At 47.4% G+C, this 14,198-nt stretch overlaps 1 long non-coding RNA gene across 1 annotated transcript; it reads right to left on the bottom strand.

Moving 5' to 3' along the window:
* Positions 1 to 677: 677 nt before the first annotated feature.
* On the bottom strand, positions 678 to 12,388 carry LOC129712766 (uncharacterized). Its single transcript, XR_008726127.1, has 3 exons — positions 11,836 to 12,388; positions 10,174 to 10,371; positions 678 to 1,909 (listed from the first exon to the last, which is right to left on the bottom strand). It is a non-coding gene; the product is annotated as an uncharacterized LOC129712766 (long non-coding RNA).
* Positions 12,389 to 14,198: the final 1,810 nt, after the last annotated feature.

Below are 14,198 nucleotides of genomic sequence, written 5' to 3' on the forward strand. Positions count from 1 at the left end.
AAGAAGCACATATATCTCTGAAGTGAAAAAATATTTAATTATCCAGAGAGTGGTGAATCTGTGCCCTGTGAAACCTAATGGCTGAATGTATTTAAGATGGGTTTTTAAATGCTAAGGGAATCAAATGATACCAATGAAGAATGGTTACATTCCAGTGACACTGGGAATAGAGATCAGCCATGACCTTCTTGAATAACAGAACAGGCATGAGTGCCAACTAACTCATCTTTATTCCTCAACCGTGAATCCTTCTCGTGGTGTCAGAGGGTCCAATATATGATGTCTGAGGCCAAATCTGAGGAAGGACATTATTGCCATAGAGGGAGTGCAGAGACGGTTCACCAGACTGATTCCTGGGATGTCAGGACTAACTTATGAAGAAAGACTGGATAGACTTGGTTTATACTCTCTAGAATTTAGGAGATTGAGAGGGGATCTTATAGAAACTTACAAAATTCTTAAGGGGTTTGGACAGGCTAGATGCAGGAAGATTGTTCCCGATGTTAGGGAAGTCCAGGACAAGGGGTCACAGCTTAAGGATAAGGGGGGGAAATCCTTTAAAACCGAGATGAGAAGAACTTTTTTTCAGACAGAGAGGGTAATCTTGAACTCTCTGCCAGAGGGTAGTTCAGTTCATTGGCTATATTTAAGAGGGAGTTAGATGTGGCCTTGTGGCTAAGGGGATCAGGGGGTAAGGAGAGAAGGCAGGTACGGGATACTGAGTTGGATGATCAGCCATGATCATATTGAATGGCGGTGCAGGCTCGAAGGGCCGAATGGCCTACTCCTGCACCTAATTTCTATGTTTCTAATTTCTATGTTTCTATGACTGGGTATTCCTAGCCCATCATCAAGATCGAACTGCATTAAATATATGGGATAGGCTGGGCATGTAGGTCGGCATGGGCAAGTTGGGCTGAAGGGCTTGCTTCCATGCTGTATGACTTTGTGACTCTCTAATAATTGGATTTTACGAAAAAAGAAGCGGAAAGCTACACAGTGTAAATATTTCCCTCTAGAATTTATGATGTTCTGTGGTTGGGTCGGGTAGCGGTGACTTGGTGATCTCGTTGCACGGACACGGAGGGGTGGCTGCCAGAGGTTTGCGGTGGACGTGGGTGTTGGCGTCGGTGCAGGCGGCTGCAGGAGGCCCTGCATCAACCAGCGAGCGAGCGGACCGGGTCTGAGGCAGCTGCACGGAACAGTGGTGGAACAAGCCGACCCCTGCTTCATCACTCCAGTACCTGGACCTTAAAGTGAGGAAGTCAGAAACTGCCTATCTCCCAGGGCCGTGATTGGACTTACCAGAGATTGGGAAGTGCAAGATAGCACCAGAACATGGCGACCCTCTGCGTGATGTTCCAGAAGAGGATTTATTGTACTAATTATGCACGGCATGGTGGTGCAGTGGTAGAGCTGCCGCCTTATAGTGCCAGAGACCCGGGTTCGATCCTGACTATGGGTACTGTCTGTACAGAGTCTGTACGTTCTCCCTGTGACCACGTGGGTTTTCCCCGGGTGCTCCAGTTTTCTCCCACACTCCAAAGACGTTCGGGTTTGTAGGTGAATTGCCTTCAGTAAAATTGTCCCTAGCGTGTGTAGGATAGTACAAGTGTACAGAGTGATTGCTGGTTAGGGCAGAAGTGCCTGTTTCCACGCTGCTTCTCCAAAGTCTAGAGTATAGTATGATTTGTCTGGATAAATGCAGAACATTTTTTTTCACTGTACTACTGCTCACTTGACAATAAAAAGAACTTCTTCTGCTTATCGAGTCCACACACAAGTTGTTCAGCCGGAGTTGAACACACGTCTCGGCATCTGTATATAATGGTGCGTGTCTTGTGCTTCTTGTGCGTGGTGGTGGAATGATGGGTGGAGGCAGGGCCGCGATCGACGTGAACTCTCTATCCTTGACCCAAAAAAAAATTAATAAATTAAAAAATACGAAACTAAATCATTACAAGAATCAACTGACAAAATTGGAACAAATCTTAAGGATAAATTATTCCGAAAAACACATAAGGATTTCAGGTAGACACAAAATGCTGGAGTAACTCAGCGGGTGAGGCAGCATCTCTGGAGAGAAGGAATGGGTGACGTTTCGGGTCACCCGAAACGTCACCCATTCCTTCTCTCCAGAGATGCTGCCTCACTCGCTGAGTTACTCCAGCATTTTGTGCAGAGTCTGAAGAAGGGTATCGACCAGAAACGTCACCCATTCCTTCTCTCCAAAGAATCGACCTCACCCGCTGAGTTACTCCAGCATTGTGCGTCTACCTTCGATTTAAACCAGCATTCTGCAGTTCTTTCGTACACAGAAGGAATTTCAGAATACGTAAGGAGATCAGGGAAAATCGACAGCTCAGGTGATTCAGCAAGAATATGGATCGAAACAAAGGAAAGTAGCACACAAATGTGTTCACGGGGTAATCGAATGTGTTTCCAGAGGGAGGAGTGATTGAAGAGCAGGTGACTGCAATATTTGGAAAGCAAATAGTTTTACTGGGCCTATTGTTACTAAATATTTTTAAGATACAAGGAAATATGTGAAATCTCTTTTGCTGACTTTAGTCTCTGCAGCAGCGAAAACAAATAACCTCGAGCAGAGAGCAGTAATATTAATCTGGAGTCATCCATCACATAAGGGAAGATGTCATGCCAAGACATCCCTGCAATGGGAATACAACACATCCCTTAACGGCCCCTTACACCAGAGCCCATTGGCGTCTCATTCATCAGTTGCAGTCTGGTTTAAACCAATCTATAAATTTCAATTTCCTTTTTATCTATAACTGAAGTATTCATTTGCCAAAAGATATTAAAAATGACCCAATTGGGGGTCTCGCAACAGAGATTGCTAAATTCATTGTTCAGTTAGGTTATTGAAGGATATGGAGCTCAATCAAGGTAAGGATAAGGTTAAGGTACATGTGAGCAAATCACTGGCTGAATGATAGAATTAATTGGACGTGCTGAATGGCCTAAATTCTCTACTCCCTGGAGCGCAGGAGGGTGAGGGGTGATCTCGCAGATGTGTATAAAACCATGGGAGGAATCAACCGGGCAGATGCACAGAGTCTCTTGCCCAGAGTAGGGGAATCGAGAATCAGAGGATATCAAGATTCAAGATTCAAGATTCAAGATAGATTTAATTGTCACATGTGCCTGATGGCACAGTGAAATGAATTTACATACAGCCATACAATAAAAATCAACAGGACACAACACACTATAGGGTTTGACATAAAACATCCCCACACAGCAGAATCAAAGTTCCCCACTGTGTGGGAAGGCACCAAAGTCAGTCTCTTCCTCCACTATTCCCCGTGGTCAGGGCCTCCCCAAGCCCTCCGCAGTTGCCGCTACGGGTGGCCCGATGTTCAGGACCGCTCGCCGGGGTGTTAAAAGTCCGACGTCGGGGCTGCAGGACGTCCTCAGCGACGTGGACACAGAGTCGGCCCCCTCCTACCAGAGTCTGCGGCTCCCAAAGTCCGCAGGCCGCGCCGGGTGGAGACCCGCTGCTGGCGACCCTCTGCAAGGCGCCCCAGGACTCCACGATGCCGTTCAGCGCCGCCCGCGTTGGTAGCTCTCCGCACCCAACGCTCCGGAGCTCCAACGGCGACCCAGGTAGGCATCGCCCGCTCCGTGGTGACTCCAGCGCTGCGCCGCCGCTGTAGCAGCCCTGGTCCGGTTCCCGGTCCCCGGCAGGAAAGGCCGCTACGATCCAGCTGGTAGGCCGCGAGGTGGGGGGCGAGGACGCGACTCGGAGAAATAGTCGCGTCCCCGCCAGGAAGAGACTGAGAAACGGTTTCCCCCCTTACCCTGCCCCCCTCCCCCACATAGAAAAGTTAAAGTTTCGCACAACACAACACTTTAGACTAACTCAAAATAATAAAAAGACAGAAATAGCAGACCGGCTGTAGGTAGAGGCTGCTGCCAGTGCAGCACCCCTAGTCAAGTCAAGTCAAGTCAAGTCAAGTCAAGTCAAGTCAAGTCAAGTCAAGTCAAGTCAAGTTTATTCGTCACATATACAAACGAGATGCGCAGTGAAATGAAAAGTGGCAATGCTTGCGATTATGCAAAAACAAAACTACAAAACAGAATGGAACAGAATCACATATTCACATATTACATATTTGTGGGATGAAAAAAAGAAGAAACAGCAATTTATAAAGACACCACACAACAGTAAATTGGTACCGTTAATAATGCCTCTGTCCCACTTAGGAAACCTGAACGGAAACCTCTGGAGACTTTGCGCCCCACCCAAGGTTTCCATGCGGTTCCCGGAGGTTGCAGGTGGTTGCCGGAGGTTGCAGGTAGTGGAAGCAGGTAGGGAGACTGACAAAAACCTCCGGTAACCGCACGGAAACGTTGGGTGGGGCGCAAAGTCTCCAGAGGTTTCCGTTCAGGTTTCCTAAGTGGGACAGGGGCATAAGTTGGTCCCTGGTAAGATAGAAGTTTACAGTCCTAATGGTTTCTGGAAAGAAACTGCTTCTCATTCTCTCTGTTTTCATAGGTTTAATGTGAAGGGAAAAAAGATTTAATTGGAATCTGAGGGATACTTTTTTCACAGTGGTGGGTGCATGGAACAAGCTACCAGAGGAGGTAGTTGAGGCAGGGACTATCCCAACATTTAAGAAACAGACAGATGACATGGATAGGACAGGTTTGGAGGGATATGGGCCAAATGCGGGCAGCTGGGACTAGTGTAGCTGGGACATGTTGGCCAGTGTGGGCAAGTTGGGCCGAAGGGCCTGTTTTCTCTGTATCACTCTATGACTCGATGTCTCTATGACCTGCTGCAGGAGAGGAGGTGATGACAGCGAGCAAATCAATGCGGAAAGAGACGTATGTTCTCGGCTTATCTTGTGGGGAGATTGCCTCTATTGGAGTTGCTTTTCCCCAGCATTAGTTCAAGCTGACTTCAAATTCCATTGATGCCGTTAGTGGTTTCACAATAGGTTATTCTGCCCTGACAGAGCATTGATAATCTTTCAGCACAACAAGTCCTGGTTAGGGATAAACCACAGGAAGACACTGAGTTTATACGAGCATAACGGCAGTGAAGATAAATCTTGTCCTAGCTGTGTTTTGAACGCAGTGGAGCTTGTAAACCTGCCTCAATGGAACGGGACAGCAATCGTGCCTTTAGACGCTTTAAATACTGCTACTCATTAGGCAAACCACAGAGGGAGAACTACCTGGGTTTTCCCCAGGATCTCTGGTTTCCTCCCACCAAAGCCAAACAGGTTTGTAGGCTAATTGGCTTTGGTAACTTTGCAAATTGCCCCTAGTGTGTGTAGGATGGTGATCGTGTGTGGGGATCTCTGATCGGCGTGGACTCGGTGGGCTGAAGGGTCTGTTTTTGCCCTGTATCTCTACAACTAGACAAAAACAAATCAACTCGGCAATAGGGCGGCACGGTGGCGCAGCGGTAGAGTTGCTGCCTCACAGCACCAGAGGCCCGCGTTTGATCCTGACTACGGGTGAACTGTCTGTATGGAGTTTGTACGTTCTCACCGTGACCTGCGTGGGTTTTCTCCAGGATCTCCCGTTTCCTCCCACATTCCAAAGACGTACAGGTTTGCAGCTTAATTGGCCTTGATAAAAATGGTAAATTGTCCCCTAGTGTGTAGGAGGATGGTGTTAGTGCGTGGGGATCGCTGGTTGGCTGAAGTGCCTGTCTGCGCTGTATCTCGAAACAAAACTAAACTCACATCTGACAGCAGAGACCGTGTATCGTGCTTAAACCACAGCGTACACTCAGCTAACAATGAAACATTCACACCCAAATCACACCAGTAGCGCACTCACCCCCAGAGCAAGATAGAGAGTGGAGAACCATTGAGGGCCTCTGGTTACTGTTTTAATCTGCAGTACGATCACAAGGATTGAATCTGCTTCTGATTAAATTCTGCAGAATAGCCAAAAGTCTTCTTTATAGAAATTATTCTCTGCGTCATTGGCTAGCAACAGTTATTGCTCAACTCTCCCTGCTTACCCCAAGAAGGGGTTGGCGAGCCATATTTTTGAACGAGTGTCTGCAGTTTAGAACATCGAATGGGCTCGGTAGGCTAGTCTGGATGGGACTTAAGTGTCAACCTCCTTGCTAGAGTCACTTGGAGAACAAAGTGGGTGAGGATCTGTTGTGAGGCCATTTCACAGTCTCTCTTCCATTATATCTTTCAGGCAGCATCCTCGCAGAAGGGCTTAGCCAAGGAATTGTTTGACTACATTAAAGCAGCACGGTGTATCAGCAGAGAACCGTTTATGAAAGTCCCGTAAACAACGTGATCTCTAATTACAACATTTCCAAAACAGCTTTGCCAAGTTTCCTTCTGCAAAGATGTATTACAGTGTATTCTATTGATCAATTGTACGATCGTGCAGTACTTAACCTTGGAGCTACAACATTGGCAGCCAGCCCTTGAAGGAGGGAGCTGGGGCACAGAGGTGGTCAGTCGAGGAGAGGGATTTTGGCCGAGCTGGTCGAGGGTGATGGAGGAGGCCCTGCAATGGGCTGGGGCTAACCTGGGCTTACCTGGACTGACCTGGACTGACCTGGACTTACCTGGACTGGGGGCGCTCCAGTACCAGCATGTGGACTGGACCGTGGACTTTGGACTTTTGTAACTGACGTCAAAATATGCCAAATGCGCATGTGACAGCTACGCAAAACACGAATTTCACCGCGCAGTGCATAGATGACTATAAAGAACCATTGGATCATTGAACCATTCAGAATGAAGTCAATCAAAGCAGCACTCTTCCAGTTACAGGGGAGTGTTGCTACTTAGAGAAGTGAGTGCTCCCTGGGTTCAAAGGGAAACTGATAGGCTGGCGAAGAACTGTAAAGACCAGACGTATTATCTTTGTGCAAAGGGGGCCGCAGCAAACCTTTAAGTTTGTAGCCAACACCTTCTGGTGAAGGTGGCCTTGTGGAACAATACTAGATGAATGCAACCCACTAAAGGGACTGTCCCACTTACACAACTTTTTCGGCGACTGCCGGCACTTGTCATAGGTCACCGAAAATCTTCAACATGTTGAAAATTCAGTGACGATCAGAAAGATGCTACAACTCTTTGGGTGACAAAGAGACGACTCACGACCATACAGGTGACACCCTAGTGACATGTCGTGGGTGAAGACTGTATGGCCGTGAGTAGTCGCCCAAAGAGTCGTACCTTGTTCTGGTCGCCGCTGGATTTTCAACATGTTGAATATTTTCGACCACCTGTAACAACCTATGACGGGTGCCGGCAGTCGCCGGAAAAGTCGCGTAAGTGGGACAGGCTCATAAAGCTTGCAGTTTAATTATGCAAATTCTTACACGACCTGCTCCGAGGGCTGAAAGAAACATAGATAAAGCCTCCCCTTCTCCAGGAATGGGCCTGGTGACCTCCTTGATACAGCAACAAGCAGCAAGATATACCAGAGGTGAGCAACCACAGCTTGGACAGGCCCGGTGATTGAGTAGCTGAGAGTGAGTAGGAACATGACCTTCATAGGCAATGCTTCCTGGAATACACTGGAGCCTGGAATGGAACAATGCTTCCTGGAATACACTGTATTTAGGTCCACAGGAGATCAGCAAACTCAGTGAAGATCAAGACTTGTGGCGGCATGTTGGCACAGCAAATGAGTTGCTGCCTTACAGTGCCAGAGACCCAGGTTCAATTCTGCTTACGGATGCTGTCTGCACGGATTTTGTACCTTTAACCGACAATGTTTTATTATTAACTTTTAATGTTTTATGCGTCATTCCTAACTGCCACTGTATGTCATGTTGCCACGTGCGGGTGGAGCACCAAGGCAAATTTCTTGTATGTGAATACTTGGCCAATAAATTGATTGATTCATTCATTTATTCTCCCTGTGACCACGTGGGTTTTCTCCGGGTGCTCCAGTTTTGTTCCACATTCCAAAGGTGTGCAGGTCTGTAGGTGTATTAGCTTCGGTAAAATTGTAAATTGCCCTCGTGCTAGTGTACGGGGCTGTTGCTGGTTGAAGTGGACTCGGTGGGCTGATGGGCCTGTTTCTGCACTGTATCTCAAATGTCTAAGAAGTCTAACGTGCTTGTGTATCAGGCTTTTCAATAGCATATCCTCTGGGGAAATGAAGACAAAAACAAAATCCGGATTCTGGAATCCTGAGCAAAAAAACCACAAATTGCTGGAGAAACTCTGTGAGAGTCAGGCAGCATCCATGGAGCGAATAGACAGACGACGTTTCAGGTTGGAACACTTCAACCAGTTCGGCCGAAGAGAGGTCTGGATCCAAAACACAGACTCTGCACATTCTTCCACAGATGCCGCCCGACCCGTTGAGTTCCTCCAGCATTTTGTCTTTTGCTCAAGATTCCGGCATTTGCACTTTTTTATGTCTTCGGGGAAATAAGGTTGGTAAAATCTAGTTGTTCCGTGAGAAAATAAGGTCCATTATTTCCCAGACCAGGGAGGTTGAAAATCATGTCGGGACTGGGTGGCACAGTCTCACAGCAGTAGAGTTGCTGCCTTTCAGTGCCAGAGACCTGGGTTGAATGCTGACTATGGGTGCCATCTGTACAGAGTTTGTACGTTCTTCCCTTGACCGTGTGGTTTTCTCCTGGTGCTCAGGTTTCCTCCCACACTCTAAAGACGTACAGGTTTGTAGGTTAATTGGCTTAATTGCAGGTTAAAAATGGTAAATTGTCCCTAGTGTATAGGATAGTGCTTGTGTACACAGTGATTGGTGGTCGGCATGGACTCAGTGGGTCGAAGGGCCTGTTTCCACGCTGTATCTCTAAACTGAACTAGACTGAACCTATGCTATTGCACCATTGGATAGAAATTCAGTTTCATGGAAGGAAGCAGAGGGTGATGGTGGAACGTTGCTTCTCGGACTGGAGGCCTGTGACTAGTGGTGTGCCTCAGGGTTCGGTGCTGGGCCCGTTACTGTTTGTCATCTACATCAATGATTTGGATGAGAACATACAGGGCAAGATTAGCAAGTTTGCTGATGATACAAAACAGGGTGGTTTTGCAGATAGTGAAGATGGTTGTGAAAGATTGCAGCAGGATCTTGATCGATTGGCCAGGTGGGCTGAGGAATGGTTGATGGAATTTAATACAGAAAAATGTGAGCTGTTACATTTTGGAAAGTCTAACATCTAACAATGAATGGCAGGGCTCTGGAGTGTTGTAATGCAGAGGGATCTAGGAGTGCAGGTGCCTAGTTCCTTGAAGGTGGAGTCGCAGGTAGAAAAGGCTTTTGGCTCTTTGGCCTTCATCAGTCAGATTACTGAGTATAGAAGTTGGGATGTCATGTTGCAGTTGTATAAGACGTTGATGAAACTGCATTTAGAATATTGTGCTCAGTTCTGGGCTCCATGTTATTGGAAAGATGTTGTCAAGCTGGAAAGGGTACAGAGAAGATTTACGAGGATGTTGCCAGGTCTAGAGGGTGTGAGCAATAGGGAGAGGTTGAGTGGGCTGGAACTCTATTTGTTGGAGCGCAGGAGGATGAGGGGGAATCTTATTGAGGTGTATAAAATCATGAGAGGAATAGATCGGGTAGATGCAAAGAGTAGGTGAATCAAGGACCGGAAGACATAGGTTTAAGGTGTAGGGGAAAAGATTTAATAGGAATCTGAGGGGTAACTTTTTCACGCAAAAAGTGGTGGATGCATGGAACAAGCTGCCAGAGGAGATAATTGAGGAAGGGACTATCCCAACATTTAAGAAGCTGTTTGACAGGTACATGGATAGGATAGGTTTGGAGGAATGTGGACCAAATGGGACTAGTGTAGCTGGGATAGGTTGGTCGGTGTGGGCAAGTTGGGCCGAAGGGCCTCTTTCCACAATGCAACACTCTATGACTCTAATGTTAACATAATCTAGGAAGAGAGAGTTAACGCCTGAGCAAATTTTCTAATTAAAATGTAAACCTAATTAGAACATAAGAAGATTGAATTTCCCTCTTGGGACTTGATATTTCTCTGCCGGAGGGTAAGTTGTGAGTCGATTTCCAGCTACACAACAATATGTATCCAGAGCAGTACACAGGTATTTTAGGCCATTGACTATTTTACACTATAGGATATGCATTCTTTCCCCCAAAGTTTTCTATCAAGGATAAAATTGATGCCAATACAACCGTGTCAGTTTTAATGGAAAATTGTGTCCTCACCTCGATTATTTGCAGAGGGCAGTGGGTGTCCCTGGAGATTGCTTCTGTAACCCTGTGCAGTCCAAGGACAACACCCCCCTCCCCTGCCCCTCCCCCGCCAGAGCCAGGCTCCTTCAACACTTGAACGTGGGGAGTGAATGGTGCAGCACCCTTTGCAGAAGGCCATGGGATCATCAGGAAGAGTAGACCAATCTGGATCTAAAATAAAATAAATTAAATTAAATAAAATGTAAGGGCGGCACGGTGGCGCAGCGGTAGAGTTCCCGCCTTACTGCGTTTGCAGCGTGGAGACTCAGGTTCGATCCCGACTACGAGTGCTGTCTGTACGGAGTTTGTACGTTCTCGCTGTGACCTGTGTGTGTTTTCTCTGAGATCTTCGGTTTCCTCCCACTTGCCAAAGACGTACAGGTTAGTAGGTTAATTGGCTTGCTGTAAATGTAAAATTGTCCCTAGTATGTGTAGGATAGTGTAAGTGTGCGGGGATCGCTTGTCGGAGAGCAGACTCGATGGAGCAGCCCTGTTTCCACACCGTATCTCTAAACTAAACTAAACTAAGCTACTGCGTTGATTTCTTCCTTTTTTAAAAAAATCAAAAATATTTATTCAAATATTAAAATAGTATTTACAATACAATTAAACAAAACACCATCATAATACAAGACAAACAAATATGCTAAGCAACTGCTAAACAACTATATTGCAATCCTTGTCCAGGATACATTCAACCCCCCTCGGTGCCCAGCGGTTGCGGAACTCCCTCAGGGTGCCCACAGACAGGGCGTATTCCCTTTCTCTCCGCACCCGGGCACGGACGTAACCCCGGAAAAGGGGCAGGCAGCCGGCTCGGGTGGAGCCCTCCACCGCCTGGAGCCTTGACTCGCGGATGGTCAACTTGGCCAGGCCCAGGAGCAACCCAACCAGGACATCTTCAGCCCTACCCTCTCCCCTACGCACAGGGTGTCCAAAGATGAGGATGGTGGGTGAAAAATGCAGCCAGAAGGCAAGGGGCAGCCCCTTTAGGTATTCAAACAGTGGCTGCAGCCTTTGACTTCTTCCTTTAGGAGGTCTCTCTGTCAGAAGAGAGTGGAGTTGCAGTTAGGTCTACAGTGCCATGTTTATTTGCAAGTTGACTCCCCCCTTCATGGGATCACAGTTACAAGAGTGTGCAGTCGCAGTCAGGTCTATAGCATTATATTTTTTTGCTAACCTCGGATCTATTTGCTCATGTCTCCCCATTGCCTTTTCGGGATCAGTTACTGGCTACAGCTCAGCCTGTGATAGAGTCCTAGAGTCATACAGTGTGGTAACAGGCCCTTCAGCCCAACTTGCCCAAACCAGCCAACGTCCCAGCTACACTGGTCCCATCTGCCCGAGTTTGGCCCATATCCCTCTAAACCTGTAGGGATGCTGTGTTTCTCTGTAACAAGCTTGTGATGGAGGTACAGCCATGTACGAAGGTAATATAGGATGGAACTCAACTGAAGCCCCCCTGCCTTTTCCTACCGCTCGTTCCAACCCCCCCCCCCCACACTCTACTTTCAGTCTGAAGAAGGGTTCCAACCTGAAACGTCAGCCAACCTTTTTCATCAGAGATGCTGCCATGATTGAATGGCGGAGTAGACTAGATGGGCCGAATGACCTAATTCTGCCCCTATCGCTTACCAACATGCCTGACCCGTTGAGTTACTCCAGCACTTTGTGTCCATCCTCATAATAAGCCAGAACCTGCGGTTCCTTCCCGCACAATTAAAGTCCGCAGCTCACCGTTACTGAGACCGATGCGGCATAAATCGCCCTGGCCTTTCATCACTGGGTGATCATCGAGGGCAATTAAAAAATGACAATGAAAACACCATCGCGGGGCCGTGCGGCTTTTGCATTTCTGTCGCTGGGCAGCTGTTCCTCAGCAGTTTTCCGATGACGGTCGGATTATGCTGAGTCGCTGAGATCGAGTAATTCTATGAACCTTGCCCGTGACTGCCAAATGCATCATACATACACAAGAGCAGCAGCAAACTGCACAAAGTGACGGGAGAACGCTGGTGCAGGGAAATGTGAATGCAGGTCCGACATGTATCAAAAGATCAAATGATATCACACTGAGAACATGATCTTCCGCTCACTTCTACCCTCCAAAGATAGCATGTCAACGTTGCACTTATTGTTAACCATTGTGTGGTCAATGCCCTCTAACTTGTCCATCTCATGCTCCTCCAAACTACCTCAGGTCTCGGTTCTTCCCCCCTCATCTTCACCCCAGCCGGCATAACCGGCAAGTGGGGCGGCATGGTGGCGCTGCAGGTAGAGTTGCTGCCTCACAGCGCCAGGTTCCCAGGTTCGATCCTGGCCACGGGTGCTGTGTGCGCGGAGTTTACGCGTTCTCGCTGTGACCGCGTGGGTTTTCTCCAGGTGCTCCGGTTTCCTCTCACATTCTTCAAGAGAGAGCCAGATGGGGCTCTTAAGGATAGAGGAGTCAGGGGATATGGGGAGAAGGCAGGAACGGGGTACTGATTGGGGATGATCAGCCATGATCAAATTGAATGGCGGTGCTGGCTCAATGGGCTGAATGGCCTACTCCTGCACCTATTGTCTATTGTCTATTGTCTATTCTAAAGACATGCTGGTTTGTAGGTTAATTGGCTTCTGTACATTGCCCCTAGTGTATAGAATGGAAACGTGGAATAAGGGATCTTTCCATGCTGTATCTATACCTCCAAACTAATCATCAGAAGCAACTCTTAATTTTCTTAAGCCTTCAGCTCTTCAGCCCCAGACTGACCTTAAAAGCCCAAGCTAACTCCATTAGAGTCTAAACTTTGACCACTCTAACAATGTGGACCATGGACCTTCACATAGAGTGTGAGCTATGAACCAAACCCAGCCTCACGCTAGCGAAACATTTTACATTTATTCCAAGCCAATTAGTCTACAAACCCGTACATCTCTGGAGTGTGGGAGGAAACAGGAGCTTCCCGGAGAAAACCCACGCATATCACGGGGTGAACGTACAAACTCCGTACAGGCAGCACCCATAGTCAGGATCGAACCCGGGTATCTGACGCTGTAAGGCAGGCACAAAATGCTGGAGCAACTCAGCAGATCAGGCAGCATCTCTGGAGAGAAAGAATGGGTGATGTTTCGGATCGAGACCCTTCTTCAGACTGATGTCAGGGGAGTGGACGGTACAGACATAAAATGTAGTCGGAGGCAGTAAGACTGGTGGGAGAACATGGAAGGGAGAGGGGATGTAGAGAGAGGGAAACCAAGGGCTACTAGTTAGAGAAGTAAATGTTCATACCGCTGGGGTGTAAGCTACCCAAGCTAAATATAAGGTGCTGTTCCTCCAATTTGTGCTGGGCCTCACTCTGACAATGGAGGAGGCCCTGGACAGTTGGTCAGGCAGCAACTGTACCACTGCGCCACTGTGCTGCCCTGATCACAGGCGCCACCTTTCAGTTGAGGTGTTCACCTGAGGTTCTGGTTACTGCTCAGCTGGATGGTAAACTCCCCAGCGTACTATCCAAAGAAGAGCAGAAGCTTTCTGGTCACAAACACCAAACTGCCTTCTTCTCATGGCTTTGCTATGCGTAAATTGGCAGTCACATTTCCTATGTTATAACATTGGCTCACCGTCAGAAAGTCTGTCCTTGATTGTTAAGTGTTTTGGGACATCATTAGATCATGTATGGTTCTATTTAAACAAAGGTCATTTCTCCTTTTACAAGTGCTTTTAGTATTACTGCGAGCCACTATTCCCGAGGTATAAATTAGATTTGGGATGTGTTGCAGGCTTTAACCCGGATATATCATACGGACACATTCAGGATCAAATCCGGGTCTTTGGCGCTGTAAGGCAGCAACTCTAATGCTGCGCCACCGTGCCATAAATAACTTCAGATTTATTTACTTCATTGGATTCAGATTCTCCAGTGGGTGTGGTAAGATTCGAACTTGTGTCTCTGGGTCATAAATCTCAGCTAGGCTGCTAATATAACCTTGATGTCTCAGTACCCTAAAGCTGTTTG

Source organism: Leucoraja erinacea, chromosome 33, assembly GCF_028641065.1.
Source record: "Leucoraja erinacea ecotype New England chromosome 33, Leri_hhj_1, whole genome shotgun sequence".
Classification (NCBI taxonomy): Eukaryota; Metazoa; Chordata; class Chondrichthyes; order Rajiformes; family Rajidae; genus Leucoraja; species Leucoraja erinaceus.